The following is a 21,773-nucleotide window of genomic DNA, read 5'->3' as shown; positions in this document are numbered from 1 at the left end:
GAGGCAAAGTGTGGCCCAGAGGGTAGCATCACTAATTCAGATCAATGGAGCAGCGGCAGAGCCACACCTCAAATCTGTCAGAGTCCTTTCTGGCAACCCACTTCAAAAAGGGCTTTTCAATGTGGTTTAATGAACAGAAAAGAAAACCCAGTCTGGGGCATACACAGGCTGCAAGGAGGAGTTACCAGAAGCAGGCATGTGTAGGAGTGATCAGAGCTTCATGCTCCTGGACTGAGTACTGTGAAATGGAGACAAGAGCAGCTTTCATGTCTTCTCACATGCTTTTCTTTCCCCTCTTGAATGTTTTCTGCCCTTTTCAAAGCACTGTGTGCATATTCTGTTTCTCTTCTGCTGGACTAAGCAGTCATCTTCTCTCTTTTCTTTAGGTGGCTTCTTCATGATGAGGTAGGCCATGGCAAAATATATTGTCAGAGAAAATAAATGTCTGGTCAAGGAATATGGGTATGGGTCATACCTTAGGATACTTTTTGCTGTTTGTTTGAAACAGTCTGGAATTCTTAAAGAAAGTTAGAGAGATTTTCCTTAGGATGAGCTACTTGCAAGTATCCTCCCAACCAGACTGAGAAGCCTCAAGCAATACCTAAAGAGAACCCAACACCCTTCTTCAATTGCCAGATTGGAGTCTCATTTGGGGTTTTAATTACATATTATCATCTTCCCTTCCTCTTCCTTCTAGTCCGCCTTTCCTTTCTGCTGCTCGCTGGCCATGTGATGGTCTGTCACCATTTCTGCCACCTCAGGGAATGGTGCTGCTTTTTCATCCCTCTTCAGCCCATGTCCTGGTTCTGACACTGATCCATCCACAGCTCCCTGTGCTGTTACAAGGTGAACTTTTGTCCATGCTGAGTTTTCTGCTGGTCGTTAAGCTGCTTCTAGCTTCTGGAGAGGTTTGGTGGGCATGGGGGCCAACCATGGCTCTGGGGAAGCAGGGCTTTTTGGCTGTGATATGTTGGATTCAAGCCGTGTTGGGTTGCTGAGTGGTGAGTTTCAGCCCAGTCCACCAGTGGATGGGTTTGTGCTTCCTTTTTAGCTTTTTCCTTTCCCCAAAATGGTAACTGCCTCAAGAACCCTGAAAGCACTGAAGTGTAGAAGATCATTGTTTTTTTTTCCCTCTAGACTATCTTGAAAGTAATCCAAGCCCTCCGCAGGTAAACACAGCATAGGGAAAAGTCTAATACACTATCAGCTCCTTTTATTTTAGTATATGGCTATCTTGTCATCTACCTATGTCTAGAAATACACCTTCTTCTCTTGTATTTCTTGAGGTATTCCACATAAAAGTGGTTGAGACTGGTAGCTCCTTGGATGGTTCATCAGGCATTTCCAGGTGCCATCAGTACACAAGGATGATGATGATGTAGCAAATGACTATTCCCATCTTTTAAGGGATACATATTGCTGGCAATGCCTTTTGATGATCACTCAAGATCTTAAAGCCTTTTTTTGTTGTTGTACATTCACACTTGATTTGATATTTATTGAATTTCAACTCACTCTCTTCCTTGTGAACAATTTCCTTTTTGTTAAATAAATGCTCCTTGCAAACCATAGGAATGAGGTCAGTGTTGTTGTGGGGGTTTTGTTGGGTTGGGTTTTTAGTAGCTGTTTCCACCCAAGGGTGGATTTCCCTTCATTAATGCACCTTCTAACTGGTTTTCCAAACCTTTCTCTCACCTTGTGGGTTTCTAAATACTTTTGTTGATGGAGGCGTGGGATCCTTTCAAGGAAATTTAAGTCTTCTGACAATAGAGTTGTGTTTCTTGTAATATTTTCCCCAGGCCCATACAGTATTGTACATGGCTCTCCAAGGACCATTCAAAGAGGGCTGAGTAGTACATCTGTTCACTTAAATCTATTCTTTTAAATAGTTGCTAGTTATGGTTATTAGCAGTTTTTGTTGATGATACAGAACCCATCCATTCTCATGTAACTGTTGCAGAGGACAAAGGAGTGGTTGGGCTTTGCCCAGGGTACACACCTCGGATATAGGAGCTTGGGCAGAGTGCTGTACTAATTTGGCTCTGTGGCTTTTGTCTGTAGTTGAATTGAGTCCCAATCAGCTTTGGGCACAAGTGGAGCAAGTCCGAGTCTGCCCATATCTAGGCAGACACATTCCACTTGGATCACGTGAAATCTCCACTCATCGGAGCCTTTGGTGGACCTTCTTGCCTTTGGCTGTACCTGTGAACTGTGTAGCACTGGATGTACAAAATAAGCAAAACCAGCCTGAAAATTCCTTTAATGTGAAATTGTTGTATGACAGACAAAGGGAATTGAAGTGTTCAACCAAGCAGAATCTTGCTGTTTTTCAGGTAATAGTTTTCAGCCTTGTACTTCTTGGAGAAACCCTAATCAAAAATGCTGGCAGATGGTTTATAGGACAGGTGATTGCAAGGGGATAGGCACAGTCTCTTTCCTGAGAAGTGTTTTCATGTGCATGTGTGCAAAAATGGCTGGTGTGAGCCATGGGAAATGCTTCCCACAGAGGAGGGCAGAATGTGTCTCTTTCTGTGCAGATGCAGTGGGCTCCCTCTTCATGGGCCAAATCGATCCTGAACCTGCAAATATATGGCTCAGCCCCAGCAGAAAACACTAAGAGAGACAGGAGAGCTCTAACTTTATGTCTGACTGTCTGGTTTATGCCTGACATCTCTCATTACAGCATCAGTAAAGGCCAAGTTAGCTAAAAAATGGATTGAGAAAGGGAGGAAGAACCCAACCCTGCATCTCCTCACCTCCTTATGGTGAGGGTGATGAAACACTGAAACATTGCTCTGAGAGATTCCTACCTCTGGAAGCATTCAAGGTCAAGTTGGATAGGGTTCTAAGTGAGCTGATCTAGTTGAAGATGATGTTCTTGGTCATTGCAAGAGATATTTGCCTAGATGACCTGTAAAGATGCCTTCCAACTCAACCTATTCTATGATTTCCAGTCTGGTAGAGAGACCATCACTAACATACGCTCATGGTTGAGTAGTCAGCATGGAGCTTGTGCTTGCAAGTAAGAGTGATGCTGTGTTTTTCAACACATAAAAAAAACATCATGGTGGGATGCCTTCCATGCTACTGAGAGGGGTGTGCCAAGCGATGGTGGTGGGAATCCTTTCTGCTGTGATTTGTTTTGGAACAAATAGGATGTCTGTGTAACTATGTGTAACAGTAGGGCACCTGGGTTTTGACACACTGTGAAATGTCCTCAGGTAACTTGTGGCTTCCTGGCAACTTTATGCAAGTGGCCTAATTGTCCATATTCTCTACTGTAAAGCTGGTACCAAGTGCAAGCAGATCCTTGTTCTTGATGGGTGTTTAAACATGTCATTTATACCAGTGACGCTAGGAGTGCTAACTGTACTCTAGAGCCTATCATTCTTTGTACAGATATTGAGTCAGAGGCTGTCCACCCCTCAAAGAGCTTACTGTCTGGACCAATGACAGAAGGTTGTGGTTGGATATGTGTGGATGGGGAAGTAAAATAAAAATGCCAGGATGCTATAGATCATTTTGGCAGATGGGTCTCTGAACACCAACAGCCTCACAGTTACTGAGTTTTCTTGTAAATGTCACAATGAAGGAGAGTTTTGATGAAGTTGATGAGTTGGTTTGACAGAAATTAGGAAGGAATTCCTACTAGACAAGAGAGAATAGAATAGAATAGGATTAACCAGGTTGGAAGAGACCTTTGAGATCATCAAGTCCAACCTGTCGTCCAACACTATCTAATCAACTAAACCATGGCACCAAGCACCCCATCAGGTCTCTTCCTGAACACCTCCAGTGATGGTGACTCCACCACCTCCCTGGGCAGGCCATTCCAATAGCCAATAACTTTCTACGAAGAACTTCTTCCTAACATCCAGCCTAAACCTCCCCTGGCACAGTTTGAGACTGTGTCCTCTTATTGTGTTACAGGTTGCCTGGAAGAAGAAGACCAACCCCCTCCTGGCTACAACCAACCTTCAGGTAGTTGTAGAGAGCAATAAGGTCTCCCCTGAACCTCCTCTTCTTCAGGCTAAACAACCCCAGCTCCCTCAGCCTCTCCTCATAGGGCTTGTGCTTGAGGCCTCTCCCCAGCCTTGTTGCCCTTCTCTGGACACATTCCAGCAAGTCAATATCTTTCCTAAACTGAGGGGCCCAGAACTGGACACAGTACTCAAGGTGTGGCCTAACCAGCGCTGAGTACAGGGGCAGAATGACCTCCCTGCTTCTGCTGGCCACACTGTTCCTGATACTGACCAGGATGCCATTGGCCTTCTTGGCCACCTGGGCACAGTGCTGGCTCATGTTCAGCCTAGTATCAACCAGTACCCCCAGGTCCCTTTCTGCCTGGCTGCTCTTCAGCCACTCTGACCCCAGCCCATAGCACTGTATGGGGTTATTGGAGAGGAGAAAATACTCAATATCAAAGACATTTTCCTCTGACTGGCCCAGGAGACCAGCTTCCAAAGTAGAAGTCAACATTTTTAAGTCAATAGTACTGTAGTTAGTTAGAGAGCTCTTGTGTTATGAGATAGTGAAAAGAGGAACCTTGAAAATGTGAAGTGGAATAGAAAACATGACCCATAGGTGGCAAACTATTTGGTCAGGAGAAGCTGGGTTTCTCAGGGAAGGATAGTTGTCTTGGCTGTGATGGGGAAAACTAAGAGCTTTCATGACAACGGCAGATTGGGATGTTGGATGCAAGAAGGTCCAAAAGATGTCCTGAGACTTAATTTTGTACATAAGGAGACCAGTCTGAAGTAGAGACAAGAGTCTGTGCTGGGCAGATAGAAAAGGATGGGATCATGGCAGGAGTCACAGGACCCATGGGGAGGTCTTTGATGACTGAAGCTTGTTAGTGTTCAGCGTGCTTTAGCTTTTGATTGGCCCTGAGCTGGTCAGGCTAGATCATCGTAGGTCCCTTCCAACTGAAATTATTCTATTCTATTCTGTTCTATCTTCAGAAGTAGCTTTCTGTGTGTGCTTTGGTCAGGGACCTGTGCTGCACCCTTGCCCAGCAAGGTGTCTGCCTGGCTCCACATTCTTTCTATCCCATCTGCACACGTGGTGGGGATGCTATTCCCATAAAACAGGCATGTGCTGACGTCTCCACCTGGTTACACAAGCTGGCTCTGGAAAACTTCTGCTCCTAGATTACAAACATAGCAGGACTCTGTCTGCTGAGGTTTAAGGTTACAAAACACACACTTGTCTGCTCACACGGCTTAACCAAAACCACCTCGTTTTTAGCAGTTTGTGAGAGTTTATTCATTACACTGCAGCCCTGGAATGCAGGAATGTGAACAGTGTTAAACCTATTCATTTGGTGGGGAGACATCTCCTCTGCCCTGCTCCAGCATGATTGACTTTAATGGTAGTTGCGCTACTTGAGCTGTTGACTCTCTGCCATGCCAGCCCTCCCACCACAGCTGTGTGTGGCACAGCACTGGGAAGGAAGGCAGGAGCTGGGAAGCAGCTTAGGTTCATTGTTTGAAGCAGGGCTGTCCTTCCCACTGGGATGCACCCCAGATCATACCCTGTGTCTCTCCCTGGATCTTGCCCCACTCACACCTTTTCCCTCTCTTGTGTGCCTGCTTCAAAAACCACTTTTGTGCTCTCCCTGATACTGGCTCTTCCAGGGAGGGGAAACCTGATGGTGCCCTCTCCCTGGCAAGCTCTCAGCCGTGCAAATGGCCTCAGCTGAGGTTTGAGTGACTCCTGTGTCCTTGCCAAAGAGCCTGTCCTGCAAGTCCTGGGCCACCCTGCTTGTGTAGCATTGCTCCAGTGTCAGCATGAACAGTTAGACTTGTGGATGAGCTTTTGCTCTGGAGTCCAGGCAGGAAGGAGGAGGAGGACAGTCACTCCCTAACTCTTGTGTGGCCTGCTGGGGAATTTATCTTGCCCTTTTTTAATATTAGTTATTTTTTTTAGTGCCTCTGATTAACCATCTCCAGATGGATCTAACAATATCCTGGCATTTAACATTAACTATTGATTTTATAAGCCTTGTCACTTTAAAAATGGGAAATTAAACAAAAAAAAACCCCAAAAACAAACCCCAAGAAAACATCAGTAATTTTTGTTGGCTTGTTAAGAATTTGAAAGATGCAATAAAATCGGATTTTAGGTTTATTCATGCTGCCCGTTCCCAGAGGAGGAATGCAGTGCTCTGCACGACCCAGCTGCCTGTGGCAGCTGCTGCCGTCACTGCTCTCAGCTCCACTGCTGGAGTTTCACATAAAGGCCCTGGGAAGTTGGGGAACCCAGTAATGCTGGATCCACGCTGCAAAGAGGAGTGCTGTGTGTTAGGTGTGGAAGTACAGGCTGGGTGGCTGTGGAGAGTTTGCCTGTAGAAGCGAGTGGCATGGGTACAATAGCACTGTTGACCTAATAGAAGCTGGTACCACTGAATTTGAGCCTCAGAGACACATAGAACATTTTACTGAAGGTAGTGGTAAGGCTGTGTCTAAAGGAGGTGCTTTGAAGGGTCTGCAGTGAGAATGGAAGCAGCCTAATTCAGTGAATTAGCTGGGGACCAGACATTAGCTGTGGACCCCAAGGTTTCTCATGATGCTCAGTGTCAAAGAGGAGACAACCTGTGCCTCAAAGATGAGGTAAAATTAGTTCACAGCTGGGATACATTTGGACAGAGTCTCAGTTGCACTTACTGTACTGTGGAATTAGTTGAACCCTCTCTCCTGGTAGGACTGGGCAATGGAGTGTTGAGCAGTAAAGAGGTTTGTGTAGCAGCCCTGTGTTTGGGATGGTCAGGTGCAGTATTTTGGTACTTAAATTCTGGATTTTAGGCCATTCCACTAAGCTGCTTTGTGCTGATGGTTCATAGCTGTACAGCAAGAGCTAGGGCAGAGGTGGTCTTCTGTGCTCTGTACTATGCTCATTTTTGGTCACAGATATTGGCTAGTAGATAGTCCCCATACAGTTTCCTCTTAGTGAAGTTGGTAGACTTCTCTGGAGGTGTGTGTGACCTTTGGACACATCACTCTTAGTTGCTGTGATGATAATCCTTCATGTGTACAGTGATTTAAGAGGTTACAAGAAGGCCAAATGAATTGTTACTAGGCAGGTGAAGGGACGGGATAGACGAGATGGGGTCACTAGAGCAAGTGGAGGGTTTAAAGAAGAGCGAATAAGTCTGGTAGGATAATAGACTTTCCTGGCTGCTGTCTTCACCTGGCACAGTCTCTGCCCTAGACTGAGAAGAAGCAGTTGCTTGAATTGGAGAATACATATGACAAATAGAAATACTTTTCTTCATCTTACATCTTTGTGGTCCTCCAGTCCAGGTGGACCTGCTGACCATGGGGTGTTCTCCATGATCACCTGTACCAGTGGCTCACAGTCGAGCCCTATCACAGCTGCAGCCCCTGGCACTGTCTCTACTGCTGCTGAAAGGATCCATCTTTGCAACCTTTGGGCAACCCTAAGGTCCTGTTTGCTTTGATATGGACTCTGTACGATGAGGTTCACTCCACATTGCCTATCTCCTGTTTCTCAGAAATGCCCTCTCCTACACCCCCTGGTGTGCATAGTTGTTTAACCTGAACCTTTGGCACAAAAGTTTTGGGACTGGACAGTGGTAACAGAACAGAAATCCTCAGTGCTTTTTGGTGTGTTTTGCTCGCAAACAGCACAGCTCTTACTCTGCAGAAAGGCAGCGTTCCTCAGCTTTAGAAACATCTCATTTCTGATGGGGATAGAAAAAGTGAAGCAAAGAGAAGCAGACTATCAGCTTAGCAGGGATAGTGGCCACTGCTTTCACTCTGTGTGATGGTGGGGCACACCCCACTCTGGGAAATACAGTAGTGCCATGGAACCGCCCCAGCTCACCTGCTGGTAACTCATACCCTGCGGCAAGGCAGCGCTGTGGGATGGATAGACTTGTGCTAAACCAGTCCTGCCTTCTGTCCTAGCAGGTTGTTGAGCAACACTGAATGGGTTGCTCAACCTTTCCAAATTGCAGTTTCTCCATCAAGACGATGTTGCTAATAACACTTAAGTAGTCTTTTAAGTGCTTTGAGATCTATGGAAGGGAATTAGATAGGAGAGAGGGTAGGGAAAGGGATGCAAATGTCAGGAATATGATTGGGAAATCTTTTTTCGTCATATCACCTTTGAATGTGTTCTGATCCCATTGCTACCATTGGCTTTCTAGAGCTAGATCAAGATCAGGACTGTGGTTAATGAAAGGTCCTGAACTTTGCTATTGCTGATGGGTGATGCTTGACATCGTTACTGTGCTGATAGAAAATACTGTCTCATAGAATGTAACCGCTTGGGATGGAAAAGGTCCTGTCACTGTGCTCTGCCCAGATTTACCTGCAGATGATGGAGTTTTTCCAACAGACCTCTTAGGATGGTGCAGTTGTTGACATGGTCCTTTCATAGCATCCTTGCTGTGCCAGCCCTTCTCCACAGGCTTTGTTGTCCAGCAGTGGGTTGTCGGTTGGCATTTCAGGGATCAGGTTGTGCCAGCCCGTTGTTGTTTCCCAGTCAAAGAGAGCGCAGCTGGTGACTCGACACTTGCACAGTGGCTGTTGCACTTCTCTCCTGGCATCTCTGGCTGAGCTCAGCTGCGCGTGTATGCACATGCAGAGGAGCGGGACGAGCGCCGGCAATCCTCCTTCCTCCTTCCTGGTGCTAGGGCTGGCTGGTGAGCCGTCATCAAAGCAAAATTTCCAACTTGTGTCTCTCTTCTTGGAGGCTACGTGGCTCCAGCATTGGCCCTCAGTGGCGCTGCAGCCTGCCTGGGAATGGGCACAACTCCCGCATAGCTCCTGGGTCGACTCTCATTATGGAGGGCGTGTGCTTCGGAGAGGGTGAGCTGTGCCTCTCGTTTTGTTTCGCCGCATAGCAGCTGGGCTGCAAAGCCAGGATGCAGAGCTGAGTTTCTTCCCCAGGGCTTGTTCTCATCGGCTCTCGCTCTGGCTGGCAGCCCTGGGCGGCACGGAGCAATGATTAACACCAGCTCTGGATGGCCAAGCCTTTCTTGCACTTGCTGAGCTGTGCTGCTGGTCCTCTGGGTGGGAACCCCATCAGAGCTGCTCTGTTGTGAGGTGGAGGGCTCAAACCCTTGCCTCGACTTTCCCTGTGCTCTCTGTGATCGTAGAAGTCATCTCCAGGGCAGAAGTCATGACCTGTGCTCTCCTGCTCCAGGGTCCTCTCAGAGTTGGTGGTCCTGGGATAGCTCAAACCCCCAAACTGGGTACTTTGCTAGAGATAGAGGGGTGGTGATGAGTGTCAGAGCCAAGAGGTGGGTTGTTCTGCCCTTTACAAACCAACTGGAGAGAGCTATGCTTCAGAAGCTCCCCTGGGATGGTTCCCAGCTTGGCATCTCCCTGTGTTACTGGGGTTACTGGGTAAACATCACCATCTTGTTCTCAGATCTGCTCACTGACCTGTGTCATGTGTCCATCAGAGTGCAACAATTAGAGCAACTTGGGGTGATTTTAGGAGACAGAGTGGTGTGCATTGCTCAGTTATCTCCTTCTTGGAGGATAAAGAAGAGATTGCCCAGAGAAGCTGTAAATGTCCCATCTCTGGAAACATTTAAGATCAGGTTGGATGGGGCTCTGAGCAACCTGTTATAATTGAAGATACCCCTGTTCACTCCAGAGCAGTTGGACTAGATGACCTTTAAAGGTCTCTTCCAACCCAAAGTATTCTATGAGGGCAATTCCTAGACCATCTAACCCAGAGGGGCCGGTCGGTACAGGACATCCCCTTGGCCTTGGCACGCAGAGGCAGGAGCTGCAGGAGGACAGAGGCTGACCCAGCATGCTGTAATGTGTGGCATCAAAGAGATGGTTGTGTGTGTGTAGATCTGAGCACTCTCATCATGCAGTTACAAATTCCTCCTGAAATGGGTGGCTCAGGTCCTTGTTAAAGCTGTCTCTAATTCGGAGCCGTACTTGCGCAGGCACTCGTCGTAGAGTTTGTGCCTGTTCTTCGATAGCAAGATGCATTAGTCTTAAAGCCAGCTGCAGAGGCAAAGCACAGGCCTTCTCTGCATCTTCTCACAGGCCATGCCTTTCTGAACACTGAAGGACATAATTTACATTTTTGGGGACATTGCATGAAGACTTTTGGCATATAATGAACTAAATACACGTATCACGAGTATGTACAAAGCTGTGCAATGTAACTGCATATGAGGGGATCAGCATCTTGTTACTCTTCTTGATCAGAGAAACTGGTGAAGATGTTGATTCTTTTGTTGGTGTTTTAACTCATGCTTGCATTGTCCCTGCTATATCCCAAGCTCCAGCCATGGGTTTCACTCTTTAGCACCTTTAGACAGAAATAGCTTGCCTTGGGGTTGCAGTCAGTATTTCTAGCTGGCTCCTCTGGTGCCATGGGGTCATATGGTAAGGCATGGTATCACTTAGCCAAATTCATTGCAGTTTTTGGACAGCACATGTAAATACAGCTAGTCACTAAAAATAAAGACTTGTGGCCACGCTCGAAGGCTTATCCCTTTGGCAGCTGAGCAGTGTTACTGTGAGATCCAGCCATCCTTCTGCACTGCTGCACCCAAAACCATTTCAGTCTGTTGACAGCAAAGGATGCCACTGAATCCACTTGCAACAGGCAACCCATCCAGCTGACGTGAGAGTATTTTTTTCTCTGCTCCAGGCTGTTAGTCTGTAGATTTGGTTCTCTGATCCAGTTCGAGGTCTTGCATGGCAAACTGGCATGTACTGGCATGGCTGAGAGGGAGGAATGAATAAAAACAATATCATGGATTGGTCCCAGTGCCAACAAGCTTGTGGGGGAGAGTCACCAGCATGATCATGTCGAAATCTTGGGAGCTGCAGCTGAACTTGCACTTCCTTGGACTTTCTACCTCTCCACTCTTCCCCACTCTGTAGGGTAGTTTGGTTGATGATGGTAAATACAGAAGTCTGGATCCAGGTATCTGCACACAGAATGTGTTACTTTACACTCTTACTTTTAAAGTTTACAGCACAAAGTGGTGGAGGTTGGGAGAGTTTTCCATGTTACTGTTCACATTGTCATCTTTTTCCATATTTACATCCCATCCTGATACTTTGTTAGTATCAGTACACAGAGCAAGACCACCCTGGTAGATGTGAGGTCGGAAGGGATTGAGCTGAGCATCAGGCTCGAGGCTGGAAGCCCACTCTGGCCTTTTTTGTCATTCTTGCTTTAAATGAGCCAAGATGCCACCTTCCAGCAGACATATTTCTATACAGCTTGTGTGGAGTTGGGTTTTGAACCTTTTGCTGGCTGTTTTCTTAGCAGTGGGTTGTTTGCCAGCATCCTCAATGCATCACAGAGATGGAGCCACTGATGGCTCTGCAGGAGGGTTGGGCTAGATGACCTTTAAAGATCCCTTCCAACCCAAACCATTCTGTGATCCTCAATACTGTGGTCCAACAGGTGGTTATTTCTAACATGCCCAAGGTAGCCTCTTTTGAAAGAGAGGGAAGGAGTCACGTCCTTCCCCTTTACAGCCTTCTTTTGAGTGTGTGACATTTGAGGTGCAGCATTTTCCCTGCTTAGTGTGAAGTAACACCAAGTCTTCTCTTGTATCTAGGGCTTTCGATGGAGCCAAGTGTTAACTCCTGTGCCAGCCAAGCAGCTTTGATTCTGCCTTGCAGTGGTGTGTGCATGTGTCCAGGCTGACAGGGGTTGTAAACACCCATTTCTTTCCAAAGTTTCCCTCGCAGAAGTCGAGAGTGAATGAAGCCAAAGCTCCCTATTGAAGTTTGGTTTGTTGGGGTTTTGTTTGTTTGTTTTTAATTTTTCCTAATGTTCTGTGTGTTTTAAGCACTTAATACTGGATGAGAGGGGTTGCTGTGTCAATGTGTACCTGCTATATCTCTTGCTAGCTCACAGATGTCACCCCAGGTGCAAGAGAGGATGATAACAACAGCTAAGTCCTAGAAAGGTGTTTCCTATAAATCCTAGAGAGGAACCACTCTAATGGGAGGTGACTCACGGCAAACTTGTTGCTAAAGGAAGAAGGATGGTTTTGAACGGTGGTGTTGTGACCCGAAACTTAAGCCTGTGGCTGGGTCACTGCCCTTCTTTCAAGTTGTTTTCACTGGGCTGGAAGCTTTCTTGTTACGCATGGAATTGCATCCAGGGAGGATCTGAAAGGTCGCTTAACCCTTTGCCACGCAGTGAAAGCAGAAAGGAATGCTAATACAATAAATCCAGAGTAATCCAGCCATCCCCCCCAAAAGACCCTGAAAAGCTGAAAAAACACACAAAGGAGGATGCTGGGTTTATATTGCCTGTTCAGCAAACAGCCCACATCTGGCTTGAGGCTGCACCAAAGGTTTATGCAGTAATTCAGCGCTATTTGGGATGTAACACAGGTAGCAGTGCCTTTTCCCTCTCCTCTCTCCTCCCTTCATCTTTGCTCTAATGCATTTGACTGAATTACAGAGCAAATTCATGCCTGTATAAATACCAAGTGGGAAAAAAAAAAACAACACAGCAGAAACCATAGGCATTGTTTAGGCAGGTCCTTTGATGTAGTTAAGCCACGAATATAAACCCTGTGAGCTTTGTGGGATGGTTTTAGGCTAAAAGGGTCTTGAGACTGGTTTGTTGGGTGCCTTATAAAAAACACTTTACAGATGTTTCCCTTCCCAGCCATTCTCTCTTTATGTGTGTGCCTTGCAGGAAAGGCACTTGTATTCTTGGCTCCAAAACTAAGCCCCTTTTACTGCACAAACACTGCCAGAGATCCACAATGTGTACATACATTGAACTCCTCAAAAGAGATAAGTCCAGGTTCAGGGGCTGCTGGACCCAGCTTCCACGTTAGTATCATGGCTCCCACCAGGCTTTTTGGGAATGATGGGTTGCTCAGACTAGAGCCTGCAGCCAGTGTTGATGTCAGGAGTGGGACTATGCTGGCAGCGCTGGGTCTGCAGCAAGGAAGGAAAGGACAGGGCAATTTGGCAGCTGGGCTGTGTATTCATTTGGGAGTGTGTGAAGAGAACTAATCCATGATGCTCAGGAAAGAATTTGGCTTGATACTTAAGTACCAGCTCCCAGGAAATTGCCATCAGAGTAATTAGCATGTGCTGACTTATTTGTACAGTGATAACAGCAGGAAAGTATTGAAGCAGGAAAAACAAACACATTATTCATCTGAACCTTCAATGCACAGCCTTTACCTGACAGTTCACTCTCTGCGATATGCAGATCTATTTTTAGGCTTCCAAGTCAGACGGGTGCTTTTTTCCCTCTGTTTGTTTAGAGTTTGGGGTTTTGTTTTGCTGACATAAATTGGAAATGAATCTGTGCTTAGAGATAAACAAATGCGTTTTTGAAATAAACCTTTTGAATACCAAAGAGTATTTTCTGTGGAAGTGCTGAGGCATTGCTACAAGACTCCTGAAACTTGTGCCCTTGCAAGAGGGGTGAAGATGCAGCAGGCAGCAGCCAGGCTTGGCAGGGGGAGGTTGCTGTGCAGATGTAGTTCTGGGTACTGGAATTGGATCCCTGTTTCTGTTGGAAGTATTTGATGTAACCATGAGCATCTTCTTTAGCCCAGGTTTTGCTGCTCAGTGGCAAGCAGTGCTTAGCCAGCCAGGTTAGAATTGTCCTGCCAGATGTGAACACCAAGGAGAAGGTTTAGTAACTGGGATAATAATCATTATTAATGAGAGGCTGTAGGAGAATCACACGGAGTCTCAGAAGATTGTGGTTATGAGGCATTTGAGGATGTTTAGGGAAAGGCATCCTTATATGTATGAGTACATGGAAAAGCTGGTAGAGAGAGCAGGAGGTGTTTGGAAACCCAGGAAAAAAGCGAGTGTGAAGAAATGTGTGGATTCACCTTGGAATGGAAACAATGGGGATGAAAGCGTTTGCTCCGCCCTTCCTTTCCATTCCTCCCCGCTCCTTCTTGCTGCGGTGTCACCCCCAGCCACCCGCAGCAGTGATTCCCTGCCAAGAACTTATGCTAAATCCTTTGAAAGCTCCTCTTCTCCTTTGACAATTAGAAATAAATAAGAATGGGGGCAGAAGACAGGCTGTCTGCAGGGGAAGAGAGCTGAGGGGCCCCAGGGTTTCTCCTGGAGATGGATTTTGTGAACAGCTGAGGAAATCACCAAGGCAAAGCACCTCCCACAGCCAGCAGCTATATCACAAGCACCTCTGGCTGCAAATGCAATGCAGATAAATCAGAGTTAAAGTGCCTCTTTTAAATACCAAAGGCTTTCAAATATTCAAGCTAGCCATCAAAAAGGCTAGTTACCATCTCCATATCTTGAGATCTTTGCATGGAGCCTGCATGCCTCCCTGGAAGGTGGGGGGTAGGCAAACACTAGCAACACAGCTCAAACTGAAGGTGAAGGAGTGAAACTTGTGACCTCTCTTAGGAAAGATTGAGCCTGGCTGACCCAATGGTCCTTAAAGTGATTCCAATGCTTTGCAGCTCGAAGCTACCCTATCCACTTGCAGTCCAGTTACCCCATGACTAGCCTGCCCAATATTTTCCAGCTGCCACATGCAGGTCTTGGGCTGGAGGAGGGTGAATTTTGACTGCAGCCTCCAGATTTCTTATGGACTGATAGCAGCTCCTTGATTTTTGTGCCACAGGTTAGTTCACTCTTCCTAATTCAATTGCTGTCACAGCAGGGCTGTGCATTTTAAGCTCTGAACAAAGAAGAAACAGATGTGAGGGAAGGCATTGCGCATGCATGACCATGAACAAACACCATAGAATCACAGAATAATTTGGGCTGAAAAGGATGTTAAAAAGATACATAGTTCCAATGCCACTGCAATGGGCGGGCATACTTCCTACTCTCCCAGGTTTCTCAAGACTCCATCTGACTTGGCTTTGAACACTTCCACTTTGAGCCTCCACAACTTCTCTGGGCAACCTGTTCCAGTGTCTCACCACCCTCATGGTGAAGAATTTTCTTCTAATGTAAATCTAACTTCTTCCAGTTTGGAGCCATTGTCCCTGTTACTGTCACTGTATTCCTTTGTAAAATGTCTTTCTCCAGCTGTGTCATAGGACCTCTTCAAATACTGGAAGGATCCTATAAGGTCTTCACAGAGTCATCTCTTCTCTAGGCTGAACAACCCCAACTCTCTCAGCCTTTGTAGGAGAGATGGTGTTCCAGGCCTCTGATCGTGTTTGTGGCCCTCCTCTGGACCCACTCATAACAGTTCCGTGTTCTTTCTGTTTTGAGGGTTCCCCCTATGCCACTATGTTGAAGACTTCAAACAAACCAGCCAGGAGCTGGGATTTGGTTTCTGTTTGCAGGAAGGGCTAGACAGTCACCTTTACATCCATAGGGCTTTTCAGCTTTGTAAGAGAGAATGCTGAGAGTGACCATGTGCTGGGGCAGATGTGAAAATCCTGGAGTCAAGAAGCACAAAGGGAACCTGGAAGCCTAAGTATGATTAATATCAACAGGCTTTTGGGCGACTCAGAGTCGAGAGCTTTGTTCCTTTAGCTGAAGTGCCTTTAATCCATGAATATGGACCTCTTTATGCTCACTCAGCCTGTGTGAACAGAGAAATTAAGATGTGACAATAATAGAAGCAAACCAGAATCATCAACAAGATATAAAAAGACAACAGATTTTAAAAGTGCATGTGTGTGCATAGTACACGTGTGTGTACATAAAGCTAGATGTTTTAAGACTATTTCTACATGTCTGTGACTTTTAAATATTTTTTGATGATTACTTCCCAGCTTATAAATCTCTCCCATTTACAAAGAAAGACAACATTTTGATGTTTATATTTTCACATGACTTCAGAAGCTACAGCATTTGAGAAATGTACCAAATACTGAGAAATTTGGTGTCACGAGGGACTGTGTGGGTCTGGATGAAATTGCATGGTGCTGTTTGGTGTCCCTGGCGTGTCCCTGCTGCTTGGGATGGAAGAACCATGCTCCATAGTAGGGATTTCTTGTGTAAGCAGCTGGGAAAAGTGATTCCTTTCTCGATTTTATTTCCATTTCCATGTCCACTGGTAAGTCTGGCTGCCAGATGTCTGCAGAAAGCTAATTGAAGGGACATCCCTCCAAATGACAGCTGGTGCTGGAGAGCTGCAGTTGTCCCTTCTCCTCAGCTTCTGAGGAGGGTAAGGGGCTATGTGTACTGGGAAATCACCTGAAGAGAAATCTGACTGTGTGAGAGAATCTTAAATCTTCTTCTATCAGAGTTAAAAACAAAACAGAAGTTTTCTCTGCCTTTCATAGTTACAAGCCAGACCAGATTGGAAGGGATCTTGAAAGATCATCTGGTCCAACCTCTCCTGGGAAAGGGAGCCTAGGTGAAATTATCTAACAGCTTTTCCAGTTGCATCTTGTAAACCTCCAGTGATGGGAGACTCCACCTGTCTTTTGAGAGGTTATTCAGTGCATGATTATTCTCACTGTAAAAATACGTAGTTCTTTTATCCTGCTTTGGTTTTGCCCCGTTGGTGTAATATATTTACTTGTTTTTATCTGGTTGTGACTTTTCCCAGTTCCTTATCTGGAGAGAAAATAAACAGAGGGTATGAGTTTCTTGTTTTATCAGCATCTGACTGCTGCTCATGATGGGGATCTGGTGCTTTTGCTGGTCTTCAGCAAAATCCACATCATGAGTACAAAGGACCTGTGGATGAGGCAGAGATCTTTGGGACCACTGATAATTTGGCCTCTAGTCCTTTGTACCTCATTGTTTTCTAGGTTTAAGGTCATGGTGCTTGTTTAGTCCAGCCTGCTGTGTAACACACATGCCTTGAATTAGTTTCTACTTTGATGGTATTTGGGGACTGAGGCATACCTTTTTGGAGAAGAAAGAGAGGCAAGGTGAAAGAATATCTTTTTATATTAAAACTTGCTGGATTGTTGGCCATGCTGGTTGGAGGACTTTTCCCTCTGTTAATTACCTGCAGTGTTGAAAAATGGTATCTTTGTTTCTCATTTCATTTGCTGTTGAGTTTCAACTTTCAACCTTTGGTGGTGTTATGCCTTTGTCTGGTAGACTGAAGAGCATGCTTCCTGACAGGTACTTACAGGCTGTGAAGTACCTTTCAACTTTCTCTTTGATTGACTTCCTTGAACTTCTTGGTACAAGCCTGGTTTTGTTCTTGTGGATGTTGTCTGAACTCTCTCCAGTTTTTCCAGCGTTGTTGGAAGTGTGGATACCAGTATTAAACCTCACACTCCCATCGACTATGCCAGCCCAAAGATAACAGGGCCTCTCTCTCTGCTGGTACGTGACACCCCTCATTTGTGTGTCCAGGCACTGTGAACTGCCTTGTGAGCTCATGTTGGGCTAATTATGCCTCTTAATTCAGCCAGTCCTGTAGGTCTTACATATTTGAAAAGCTTCCATGTATCTATTTTTTTAATATGCCGAGCGTATCATTAGTCTTTTTGATGTGATTTTTTCCATGGTTTGCATTCTGGAAGCAGTTTTAGTCTAACCTTTCTCACTGTACAAGCCACGTGTCAAAATTCTTTGTGTATCTGAGGGCAGTTAGCAACCTGTTTTACAGAGCTGTGGGAAAGAAAGTGGTTCGTGAGAGGGAAACAACACTGAGATGTCTCTCTGATGAGTGGTGGGACATGAAAGACCATGTGCCACTGGGATCCAGAGTCCTGCAGGTTTTTTTTTTACTTCTTCAGCTCTTGATGGGTTGGTTTCTCCTGTGGTTGTACACCGTGGAAATGGTTAACCGGCAAACCCTGTGCCAGCCAAACATGTCCTTGCTGGTGGAGGAGTGTAGCACCAAGCTCCTTGCTTGGGAGTCACTGGTTAGCTGCCTCCATTGAGGTTTTGGATCAGTGCTAGTGTATTTCTTGAGGTTAGAATTAGAAGGCTGACTGTGTTTCCAGTTGGGGCACTTTTATTGTCATTTTTATGTTGTTTCTTACATATAATGACTCAGAGGAAACAGAGGTGTTGATCTGGTAGGGAACCTAGAAAGCCTTTTGGTAATAACATCCAGATGTTTCCATAGCACATCTGTTTAAGCCACTGCTGAAGTCATTCAGCAGCCTTGCTGGTGCTTTTTACTGCCTGCTGCTATGTGTTGTGCTAATTTATTAGAAATGCAGGAATGGAAGAGGGGGAAATTTAGACAGCAGTAGAAGAGGGACAATCAGCTGTTGAGGAAGTGTGGGAGAGGAAGGCAGTCCACATCATAACCTACATTATTCTTGCTTTTACCATTTGGGTAAGGTGCTTTGAGGTAGCCTTGCATGGAATTTCTGTAAGTGCTGTGCCCCAGGTTTACCTGGTTACAGGTCACTGTGTACTTAAGCTGTTGCAGCTCAGCTGTGTGGGCAAGACATTGGTCCATCCGGACATTGACTTCAGCTGAGAACAGGACAAACTTCACTTGTACAAAAACCAGTGTGTGAAAAGATATTCCTGCCTGTCCCCTGATTTGTGGGAAGCTGTTCACTCACTGGTTGTATCTGTGTTTAGCACTTCAACACTGTCTTGCTAATCCCTGTGCCAGGATTGTCAGCATGTGGTGTTCCTTCCAGGGAGGGTCAGCTTTGGGACAGCTCAGCTGCACTGTGCCAGGGCTTCAGGCAGCCAGGATGCTACTGGAAGCTGTGATTTTAATGTCACTGTGTCAGTGTCATGCCCTGCCCAGGGGAATATCATTGGCAGCCTGAGGATAATGCTCCGTATTTCCAGATGTCCTGAGCCATGAAGTCTCTTTCTAGGCTGCACATTACAAACTCTCAATTTACGGTCACAACCTTTCCACTGCATACCTTGCCCCAGCGTGTGCTGGAGTTCCTCACACCACACTACTCTTTCTCTCTTTTCCTCAGTGACTTCTGCTGGTGACTAATTTTCAAGGTCATAGAGAGCATGTCTTCAGATCATACCAGTCTGTAGTGCTCACTGGCAAGTGCTGACGTGGACACTTGATCTTGAAAGATGCTCAACAGCCATAAAGTCTTTGAATAAAAAAGAATCTCACCACTCCAAATTAGGGTTAGTGTGTCACCTCCTTCCAGGGGTAGTGAGCTGACGTTGGAGGTTGTGCAGGTTAAAATGGAGGAAAAAGGTGGAAGCCTGTGGTTAAGGTGTGGCAGTGCACTTCACTGAGCAGGAGACATTGATGTGGTAGGTGTGTGTGAGATAGATGGCTCAAAGGCGTGGATCTCATCCTATTCATGTTTCCTACTGTCTAATGTGTGACATAGCATCATAACCCAGCCAAGGATGCACTGTCAGGTGCCTTTGGTTACACGTCAGAGAGCACAGGAGGGAGAAGGATGCAATGAGTAGCATTGTACAACCCAAAAGGAGCCTGCAATAGTTTGATATGTATGTGTGGACAGCCAGACCCCCAAAATAGCACAGAAGATCTTGGAGCAAGAGAGACAGTGTGGCATATGAATGACACAAATACAGAAAGCATCAAGATATAGTCAGAGAGACTCATCTCTGGACTTAGAGGTGGTACTGTCACCCTCATGGCTTGCACCCTGTTCCTGTCTGTTAAACTGTCCTTCCCATGTACCCAGGGAGTGCCAGAGTCCTCTGCTTGCACCATGCCAGTTATGATAGTGTTTCCTTCCTCTGCCAGTGAGGTGATCCACACCTCTCACCTTCCCTAGCAAATATGTGTTATCTCCAGCTACCTCCTAAACCTGAGCTAGCTTCTGTGTCATCTAACCTGCCAGTCCTCCTAGGTTGCTAGGTTGGAGTTTGGAGTTCATTCCTAATGAGATAGAGCTGCTGGTCTGTTCTTCCACAGCTCTTACCATCCAAAGAAGCCTTATTGACATCTCCATCATGTTGATTCTCCCTTTTTTTACTAATGTTCCCTGAAAGCAGATGAAGGCTTGTTATTTCTTTCTCAAGACCACTGTGCTGGACTGCTTATATCTGTCCAGCGTCCATGGGGGGACCTCCTGGGTGTTCAAAAAAATCTTTAGAATAGAATAGACTAGAATAAACCAGGTTGGAAGAGACCTTCAAGATCATTGCATCCAACCTATCACCCAACACCATCTAATCAACTAAACCATGACACCAAGCACCCCATCCAGACTCCTCCTAAACACCTCCAGTGATGGTGACTCCACCACCTCCCTGGGCAGCCCATTCCAATGGGCAATCACTCTCTCTATGAAGAATTTCTTCCTAACATCCAGCCTGAACTTCCCCTTGTGCAGCTTGAGACTGTGTCCTCTTGTTCTGGTGCTGGTTGCCTGGGAGAAGAGACCAACCCCCACCTGCCTACAACCTCCCTTCAGGTAGTTGTAGAGAGCAATAAGGTCTCCCCTGAGCCTCCTCTTCTCCAAGCTAAACAACCCCAGCTCTGTCAGCCTCTCCTCATAGGGCTTGTGCTCCAAACCCCTCACCAACTTTGTTGCCCTTCTCTGGACACATTCCAGCAACTCAACATCTTTAGTAACTGATAAAGTAACTAGGTACTGTATTTGTTTCTCTCTGTACACAACCCCCTGTTACTTTGGACAAAACTTAGAATTCAGTCTAGATTTGTTTGTTTGTTTATTAATCTTTCCTGCCTTCTCATTGGACCAGTATTTTATACACAGTGAAACAGTGTCTGCATTAGTATTAATCAACACACAATGTAGTCATTTTGCTAGTCTATGTGGACCTGCAGTTGAGCACTGAAATGGTTTTACGATAGAACTTCCATGTAAAAGTAATTAGATTGCATTGTGTATCAAAACCAATTTCATTTGGGTAAAGCACTTCAGTGTTTCCTTTGTTACTAGTTCAGCTAACTGGGACATTGTCACTAACAGGCCACCATGTGGAAGCTGAGAGCACCCTCAGGAGCGAGTTGGCTTCAATAAATCCTCCTTTTTTGGGACATGTATAGTTAAATTTTGGAGGGGGTTGGCTACTGACAGTACATCTAAACTTTCTGACTGTATTTATAGTTTGGTTTGTGTTTGAAACGACTCTTTGTTTCTAATTCCAGTTACCGTGAAAAGTGGGAAAGTTTATGACAATGAAGAAATTTTCCCAACTGTTGTAGCAAAGTGCTTTGAATCAAAATGAGTCTGAATTTAGCAACCTTTCAAATGTCAAGTTTTTATCGGTTTTTTTCACTCACTCAGAATGTGAAAAAAAAATCAAGTTCTTGAAACCCTCTGAGAATGATAGAAGTGGGTTTTTTCAGGTTTCTTTGACATCCCTTGTTCTCTCTGTTTGAGTAGTAGCTACTGTTGGCTGAATTTACAGGCGAGAGCAAGGTGTTCTTCTACCAATTCTGCAAGGTCAGGGTATCCTTCGAAGGGTGAATCAGTCATTACTCCCTTAATAGTAACAGAAATACTGTATCAAACCTGAAATTTGTCAATCTGTGCCAATTCAGGTAGTAAAATTGTCTTTTCGTTACAGGTGCATCCAGTGGGTGATGAAGCTTGGCAGCTGTGGCTTGGCTTGGATTACAGTGTTTCCAGTGAGGTTCTGAACTCATGAGGCAACCTAGACTTTGGGGAATTTCCAATATCACACAAGGAGAAAGAATGGAGTTGGCTGCTTTGCACAAGTAACTAAATCAATGCTGTGTTCCTGTTGGGAGTGCTTATAAGGAGGAAAGCCTGGAGTATAGCTTTCATTTCAGAGATGGGTTTTGCCCAGGAGGTTAATGCACGAGGGAAGATAGAGGAAGGAGAAGTGGTGGTGATACAAGCCAGCTTCCTGACATCCAGAGTGAGACTGAAGATCAATATAAGGTAAAAAAAAACCCAAACCTCAACCAGCCAAACATTTTCCCTTCTTCCCTCCTCACTCAAATATCCA

General features: G+C 45.6%; 1 long non-coding RNA gene across 3 annotated transcripts in view; it reads left to right on the top strand.

Moving 5' to 3' along the window:
- LOC137449740 (uncharacterized) overlaps window positions 1-21,773 on the top strand; it is a 106,449-nt gene that overhangs the window by 51,497 nt on the left and 33,179 nt on the right. For all 3 annotated transcript variants that reach the window (XR_010989477.1, XR_010989475.1, XR_010989476.1), the window contains exon 4: window positions 21,369-21,706. This is a non-coding gene — a long non-coding RNA (uncharacterized lncRNA). The remainder of the gene's footprint in view (window positions 1-21,368; window positions 21,707-21,773) is intronic.

The sequence above is a fragment of the Melanerpes formicivorus genome, unplaced genomic scaffold (assembly GCF_026170545.1).
Source record: "Melanerpes formicivorus ecotype bairdi unplaced genomic scaffold, bMelFor1.0.p_v2 SCAF_32, whole genome shotgun sequence".
Taxonomy (NCBI): Eukaryota; Metazoa; Chordata; class Aves; order Piciformes; family Picidae; genus Melanerpes; species Melanerpes formicivorus.
Note: the sequence above shows the minus strand (reverse complement) of the source record. Positions and strands in the feature narration are given on the sequence as shown.